At 39.9% G+C, this 8387-nt stretch overlaps 1 protein-coding gene across 3 annotated transcripts in view; it reads right to left on the reverse strand.

The window, feature by feature from the left end:
• ECHDC1 (ethylmalonyl-CoA decarboxylase 1) overlaps positions 1–4968 on the reverse strand; it is a 44070-nt gene extending 39102 nt beyond the window's left edge. The window contains exon 1 of one of the 3 annotated variants that reach the window (XM_069488054.1): positions 4695–4968. The gene's annotated coding sequence lies outside the window, so the exon portion shown is untranslated. Of the gene's footprint in view, positions 1–3413; positions 3652–3995; positions 4036–4694 lie in introns of those variants that run through there. The other 2 variants (XM_069488056.1, XM_069488055.1) reach the window with 2 other exon arrangements.
• Between the last annotated feature and the right edge of the window lie 3419 nt (positions 4969–8387).

Genomic DNA, 8387 nt, shown 5'->3' on the forward strand with positions numbered 1-8387 from the left:
AACAGAAATAAGGTCCTGTTATTTTAATGTTTTTATCCTTTCTAAAATTCATACTGAATGCAACAGTATTGGCAGGTGTGGCCTTTGTGAGGTGTCCTTATAAAAGGGCTTGACGGTGGTAGTTTGTTACTCTTGCTCTTCTGTCTTTCTCCATGTAAGAACACAGCATCCCCCCACCCTGCCCCGCCATGGAGGACTTAGTGTTCAAAGCACCATCTTGGAAACAGAGAGATGCCCTCACCAGATACCAGTGACTTGATCTTGGACTTCCCAGCCTCCAGAACTGTGAGGAATAAATTTCTCTTCTTTATAAAATACACAGTCTCAGGTATTTTGTTGTAGCAGCACAAAATAGACTAAGACAGGCCTACATTTCCATTTTACAATTAATTAAAACTTACCTTTGTATGTAGCTTTCCTCTAGAGAGTAGCCTATTTACTGTCAAATTTAGAAAAAATACAAAAGCACTCAACCAAAGTCCTCATTCTCAGCTTTTCCTCCAAATAAATATATACATTTAAAAAAAAACTATCAGTGTATTAAAAACCTTTAGTTTATATACAGACTATTTGATTAAATAAAAGTATGGTTATGAAACAGTGTAATACTAGTGTTATACAATTATAGGTTTTCTATAAAAGATGACTTTTGTTCACTGATTTGCAATTTATGTTGCATTACACTTTGCCAGAAAGAAAAGAAACACAGATGTGAAGAATGAAGAAAAATGTTGGCTGAGTCACCTACAAAGTGCTAAAAAAAAGTTAGGTTTCGGAATGTAGGTATGTTTATTTCTTAACCTAGGTAATGGATACATACGTATTTATTTTGTTGTTGTTCTTTAAACTCTTATACATTTTACATTCTGTGTACAGGTGCTACATTTACTTCTCAACAAACTTTTTAACTGAAGAATATCATTGCAAATTTTGGAGGATGTCTCTGTCTTTCCCAGTAATTTCTCCCAATATTCTAAATTGCCAATTTCAAAACTAGTTTAAATACTCTATTTTTTTACTTAGAAGAAATAAAGAACACAATATTCCATCAGTAGCCACCAATAATAATACAGCCTATAGATGTCTGAAGTCTCTTAGTTGGCAAGTCTGGCAACTAAGCAAGAGTCCATACTAAACGTAATATTTCTTAAAAACCTGATGCACAACTAGATAATAGAGAATTAGAGATAACAATGGTAACATTTTGAGGGTGAGCTCCTGTCTCCACTCAAAAATTCTTAAGGACATGTACTACACCTTATTAGTTCTTAGCACACAGAGTTTTACATTAAATCTTTGTGGAACCAAAGGGCACCCAATGTGGTTATTACTGTATAGGTATTACAATACCTAACCATCATTTCCTAAACTAAAGATAAGCTCTATATGTGCAAAATAGAAAAAAAAATATTTCATTGTTGGGTTTCTAAGGAATGTAAGCCCTGGATGTGCAGCTCCAAGTGAGTGACAGTATCATAGATGGCCAGAGAAATAAATTCTCCTTTTCACTGTCCTCTGGTCAGCTTGCCACAGGGCCTCTACTCCTCCATCAGTCCCAGTTGAAGAATTTCTGTTCCCCCTCAGAAAAGGATGGCAAGAGCTCCATGACTGGTTTTATTCATGTTTACAAGATGGGTTGTATGATCTCTATTGGATCCTTAATCAAAATATTAACACTTTTTAAGAAACGAGGTTAAATAAACAAAATCACTCTGTATCTACAATATCTGTAATACATATTTTATAAGGACCTGATTAGTAGTATTCTTCCTACTTTAACTATTAATATTTGAACAGAAGGCTATTAGGAGTTACAGGTTAGGGCTCTCAGAATAAGAGGCAATTTACCCAATAGGTACTGAGGTCAATACCTAGTAAATGTTATTATCAAACTTAAATGAGGAACCTGAGACTTGACCCACTGTGTCCTCTCCCCTTCCTCACTTCCCCTTCCAGAGGAAGACGTTGGTTTTGAGGTAAAGACAAGTAATTCAGTCAAAGTACTAGAGCTTTCAGTGAGAGGCTACAAACTCAACCCGCTGTTTTCAATTCTCTTAGTTCTGTTCTCCCTTCTTTTCCTCTCTACTAGATTCTCTTTCTCATTCTCTCTGCCTCTCTATCTCTGTCTCTCTCTCTCTACAACTCCAATAGTAAAAGGAACCTGAGGCAGCCTTCAATTTGGTAAGTGTCCCATTCTATGAAGGCCAAATAGGGTTAAGGTCATTTACTATCTCAACTCACAATGCTGGGAAGTCTACATATTCAGAGCCACGCATTATATGCCCAGGAACTTGCTTTTTCCTGGAATGTGTTCTGTACATATTTTGCCCCTAGAGATATAAAGAGAAAACTCAATGAAGAAAATTCAGTTGGGGCAGAGGTCCTGATCTTCTCCACACTGATTATAACTTCAGAATCATGGTGCTAAAGAAACTTGATAAGGATTTAGGTAACTATTTTCAAAAAATAGGTTTGCCTATGTTTTCTGAAATACTCTGTTTAGAGTAAAGAACAAGGAATTAAACTAAAATAAGGAGTAAGGACTTATAAAAGCATTAGCATTCTTATTACTGTAGAATCAGAAAACAACATATTTTCTGCTCTCATCAAGAGGTATGTCTGCTCTGTCTTGATTACCCCTACCTGCAACACCCAAAAACACCAGGAAATTAGTATAAATGCCACAAGATCTATATACCCTTATCCTTAAATCATGAAAAATTTAAATATTTTTGTAACAGTAATATTTTGCCTCATTAGACATCTTTGATCTATCTTTGAAATGCTGACTTTTTCCAAGGAAATCTTACAATACTTCATGGATCCTTTTCGCTGTTCCATATTTCTTTCTCCCCTCATTCTGTCCCACTCCCACTACTAACTGTCCCTTCTTTTCTCTCCTCCTTTCATATTCTTTTGCCTGTGCCAGAAAAACTTGGGCACTGCTAAAGCCTGCTAGGTTCACCGAACTCAAGTTTAGGAATCTAATTCTAAAAATTTGATACTATGATATGTTATGTATACTTTCATTCCAATACTAAATTCAGAGACTATATTAGAGCTCCGTGGTGAGGAAATGACAAGGTGGTAGCCATTATAAAGCTACTATAGTCTCTGAAAATACAAGTGAACATAGTTTAAGATTCAGGTTCTGTATAACCATGTAGTAAAACAATTGGTATTTTGGATTTCTTTCACAATCACAAGGCAATGAAAAGGTTCTGAGGCATTTACAATTTTATAAACTCTCTTTTTCAGGACAAAACTGGTCACGTGGGATCGTCTTGCTACAAAGCAGATTCAGTCTAGCTGAGTAAGCTCACTGCCAAACCACCGGAAAAGGGGAAGAGAGTGTGATCTTCTGTAGCCATCTGAGATTAAAGGGGTCACCGGCCAGTAAAGGGTTCACTCACCAGTTGTTTTCCGAGTTCTGCAAAGGTGATCGAATACAGTTCCCCTCAGTGCACAGGAATTTAGCAAGATGTTCTCTTAAAAGCTCTGTTTTACCTTATGTTGGAACCATTAAATCCAAAAAAACTAACACAAACCTATACTTAAAAAGAAAACAATTGGCCTACGGTAACAAACAAGGAAAAATTAGAAGTATTTGATTTTAGATTGTCAACATATAGCTGTTTTTTAAAGATTCAATTTGGTTTTAGTCTGTCATCATATAAACTACCTTGCAAGTTTCATTACCTGTCACACCACATGTGGTGGAATGCAGATCACTTCAGTGCCCCAAATGATTATTATACACTCGCCTTTCAGGTCAAAACCCAATAAGGTGTTAAGAAAAGATCAGCACACTTTACTGTAATTACTTCTTTAATCAGCTCTCCCTACTAGATTTAGCTCAAGAAAGCATGTGCAGTGCCTAACAAATGGTAATTGCCAATAATAATTTTCTTAAATACTAAAATACACACAGGGGCTGAAGAATCTGGCCACAAACCAACTCTCCTGCTATCCTGTTTATTATTCTCTCAACTCACTCTGTTTCAGCTCCCTGCCTCTTCACAAGCTGGCTTCCGGTAGTGGAATGCGGAGAACACTGACTACTGCCAGTACCCAAATGATTATTCTCTGCTCACATGTCAGGTAAGAACCCAATAAGATGTCAAGAAAAGATGAGCTGTTTAATTACTATGCTCCTCCCTCCACCAGTAGATTTCACAATTATATTTCTTACCCAAGCTTGTTTCTTCCAAGGGAGTACTAGTTCTTCAAACCAAAGGGTCCTTTATTACTCCTACCCATGTCCAGTTTCTACACCTCGAGCACCTACAGCAAAAACTGGTACACGGTAGGCTTTCGTATGCGGAAGTGAAGAAAGAAAAGAGAGCGCGCTGACTTAGATGTTGTCTCCAGCCCTTATCAGCCTTTTCAGCCTGTAATTTATGATTTTCCCTGCCTATATTTGTGATCCTTGTGTGTAGCATTAAAAGGATTATTTCAGCTCACACAAATTCTGGAAAGAACCCACAGCAAAACTGACTTGCTCATTTTGTTGTTGCTGAAAAGTTGGCTGCACGATACAAGCAATATAAGAAATAAAGTTTTAGTTAAGCAAGACAATTTAATACATAAGTAAAAAGACAATTACAGAGGTCCCAGGAACATTACCTAACTTCGCACGGAGCCTCGAAAGTATTCAGAAATTAAATTAGTGCGCTGAAAGGAAACCTCCTTACCCTCGTGAAAATGTTAACGCCGGTACTTCTCTGCGTTTTCCAGGAGGTTTTTTCCTCTCTGCCCAGCGCTCTCCACCCGGCAATGTCGGTCCGCGGCGCTCGGCACCGCGTTCCCACGCCCAGCAGAGGGCAGGTCTGCGCCGCAGCTTTGCAGCAGACAAGCCGCGGAACTAGGGAGGCTGGCTGTTCGCGAATGGCTCGGAGGAGCGCTAGGGTCCACTCCACAGCGACATTCCAGGATTCTTCCCCGGACTGCACTTAAAGCGTAGTCCCACGGCCAGCCCCTCCCGCCACAGCCCCGGATTGCGCGGCGACTTCCCCTTCCGCTTTACGGTGACCCCTTTCCGCTCCCCTGCAGCCCCACTTCCGCTCTGCATACCGTTTTTTCTGCTCCCCGGGAAACCCTTGTCTGCTCCTGCGCCTATCTTCCGTTCCTCCACGTCCCCCTTCTTCTCCTAGCCCCATTTAAGCTTCCACGCTCCCTCTCCTCAGGATCTCTAGTCCATTCCCTTGCGGGCTCCCGTGAACCCAGAAATTCCACCCGCGCCGCGACACAGTCCTTTTCCCGCCCTTGTTGAGAGCGAGCCCAAGACGGCAAGCTCTTATTGTTCTTGCTTGGAATTTTCCATTCTGCCACACAGGTTCGAGCTGGTGAGGGGAGGCTGCCGAACCTTGCTTCCTGGCATGCTCCACTGTGAAGGTGGGAAGTGTAAGGAAGGAAGCCAGTTTAAGGAAATAGCGAAAAGGGAGGGGCTGTCCCTTTTTTGATATCTTATCTCAGTTGAAGAGGTATGGGTATTTTGTCATTTTTTTTTAATTTAAAAATACTAAGGAGATAAAAATGTTTTAGGCTACAAGGATCATTTTTGTAATGCTTGAGTCCTGGCTATAGATGTGTCTGTCACCCAAATCCTGTTCATAGTACTCATTGGGTTGATTTATTACTGTCCCCCCACGCACCCCTCCCCCATGGTTGTTCTCAGTGAGTTTTACTTCCTTCTGTGCACCTGTGTGCTCATCAGTTGGTTCCAATTTAATAGTGAGTACATGTGGTGTTTGTGTTTCCATCTTGAGATACTTCGCTTAGGAGTACGATCTCCAGTTCCATCCAGATTGTTGCAAAAGGTATAAATCCATCCTTTTTTATGACTGAGTAGTGGTCTGTGGTATACCTATACCACATTTTATTAATCCACTCATGACTTGATGGAAAATTGAGGTGGTTCCACATCTTTGCAATTGTGAACTATGCTGCAATAAACATTCAAGTGCAGGTGTCTTTTTGATAAAATGACTTATTTTCCTTTGAGTACATATCCAGTAGGGGACTTGCTGGATCTGATGATAGCTCCATTTTTAGTTCTTTGAGGAACCTCTGTACTGTTTTCCATAGAGGTTGTATTAATTTGCAGTCCCACTAACAGTGTATGAACATTTCATTCTCTCTGCATCCACACCAGCGTCTGTTGTTTTTGGATTTTTTAATAAAAGCCATTTAACTGGGGTAAGGTGATATCTCGTTGTCATTTTAGTTGGCATTTCACTAATGATTGAAGACATTGAGCATTTTTTCATATGTTCCTTGGCCATTTGTCTTTCTTCTTTTGAGAAGCATCTGTTCACGTCTTTTGCCCACTTTTTAATGGAGTTGTTTGTTTCATGGTGATTTGGTTGAGTTCTTTGTAAATTCTGGTTATCAGCCGTTTATCAGATGTGTAGCTTGCAAATATTTTCTCCTACTGTGTACGTTGCCTATTTGCTCTGTTGATTGTTCCCTTGGCTGTACAGAAGCTTTCTAGTTTAATCAAATCCCATTTATTAATTTTTATTGCTGCCATAATTGCCATTGGGGTCTTTTTCATAAATTCCTTAAGTAGTTTTTCCTACATTTTCCTCTAGAATTCTTATGGTTTTATGCCTTAAATCTAAGTCTTTTATGCACCTTGAATTATTTTTTGTGAATGGAGAGAAGTAGAGGTCCTGTTTCATTCTTCTGCATGTGACTATCCAATTTTTCCAGCACCATTTATTGAATAGGGCTTCTTTTCCCCAGTGTACATTGTTGTCTGCTTTGTCAAAGATCAGTTACTTGTAGGCACATGGTTTTATGTGTAGGTTCTCTGTTCTGTTCCATTGGTCTACATGTCTATTTTTGTACCAATGCCATGCTGTTTTGGTTACTATAGCCTCATATTAGGTTGCTTGAGCCTGCCTGGAAGGCTTTGCAAAAACTCAGCAGATCTCAAAGTTTGCTTTCCCGGCCTCTAGGGGGAGCCATTGGGAGGAAGGTCAGGGAAGGCTCTCCAGACCTGAAGGGCTGTTCACGGGGGAGGGTCTAAATTCTTGGTTGCTATGGCGCCAGGCTGGGATCTTTCCTGCTGGAGGACCTGCCCTAATCCAATAGCACAGCTTTCCTGTGAGAAGGGGTGGGTGCTCTCCCAGATAACCGTATCTCAGAACCATGCAGTATTCTCCCATCAGTTCTGTTCACTTGGGCTCTCTCACCATCTGAGTCCCACTCTCAAACCTCTCCTTGGCCTGTGTATCTGACATACTGGAGTGTGTCTCAGCAAAATGCTGACAGTGATTTGTGCAGAGGTGATTTGGGCATTTTAAAGGGAGAAAGAGGAGAGAGCAAGTGCTCAGTAGAGTCAGAGAAACTACGTACAAATTTTTGTTGGTCAGTGTAAATATGATTAGGCCAGCTTTGTTTGTTAGCTGGCAGTTATTTAAGGATTCTATTTTCCCACAGAGAATGGGAGGCAGTTTTTATGCTTCTTGATGATTATATTTCAAAGAATTGGTTCTCAGGTCCTTGAGAGAGGGCTTCTGAGTTATAAGAGATACATATTTATAACTGTAAGACCCTTTTATTAAATACTCCAACAAAGGGAGGTCAGGGGTCTGTCATAAGTTGTGTGTTGGCTAGAACTAATTCCAATTTCTCAGGCAGGCACTTTAGGAATGGCTGAAGTCATTCTAGGCACAGGGCTCTGTGTACCTGCAAGCTCTGCAGTTGTCATAGGTAAGATTTGAATAGATAAAGGAAATGTTCTAGTGGCAGGAACTGAAATTGCCAAGGAACAGAAGCAGAGATGATAACTAAGTTTTAACGTACAGAGATGTGTATGACAGGAAAGAAGCCCAGTTTGTACTGGTAGGAAGAAGTCATTATTAAAAGCACTGTATTTAATTCCAGTTTATTATGAAGTAGGCAACTTAAGTCATTATAGTCTGATGAACAGGAAAGTCACTTGATTAAATGGTGATTTGGGAGAATTAGTCTATCAGTTTGCAGAATGAAAGGGGGTGACTAGATATATTATTTGTGCCATAAGTTTCTGTATGGACACATGGTCTTACAACCTTCCAAGGTTGGCAGCTGTGGGTAAGACATTTGCACACTTTTTCATAGTTTCCTGATAGTATCTTCCTTAAGTAAATAGAAAGTAGAAGCAAAAGTACATTGCCAAGAAAGGGAGTAGGCAGTTCCAAAAGGGCAACTGGGCCAGACTCCTAGTGATAACTGTTTTTATTTATTGAAGACAAAGAAGGCTGGGTGATCAGCATTTATTCTGTTCTTACTCATATAAAATGGTAAAATGCAGGAAAAGTCACTTTGTGCCTGTGCAATGCTGGGAAATAAATGGCTCCTTTCTTCTCTTCAAGTCTGTTTGTTCAGGAACTTTCTTT

This window comes from Eulemur rufifrons, chromosome 15, assembly GCF_041146395.1.
Source record: "Eulemur rufifrons isolate Redbay chromosome 15, OSU_ERuf_1, whole genome shotgun sequence".
NCBI classification, from domain to species: domain Eukaryota; kingdom Metazoa; phylum Chordata; class Mammalia; order Primates; family Lemuridae; genus Eulemur; species Eulemur rufifrons.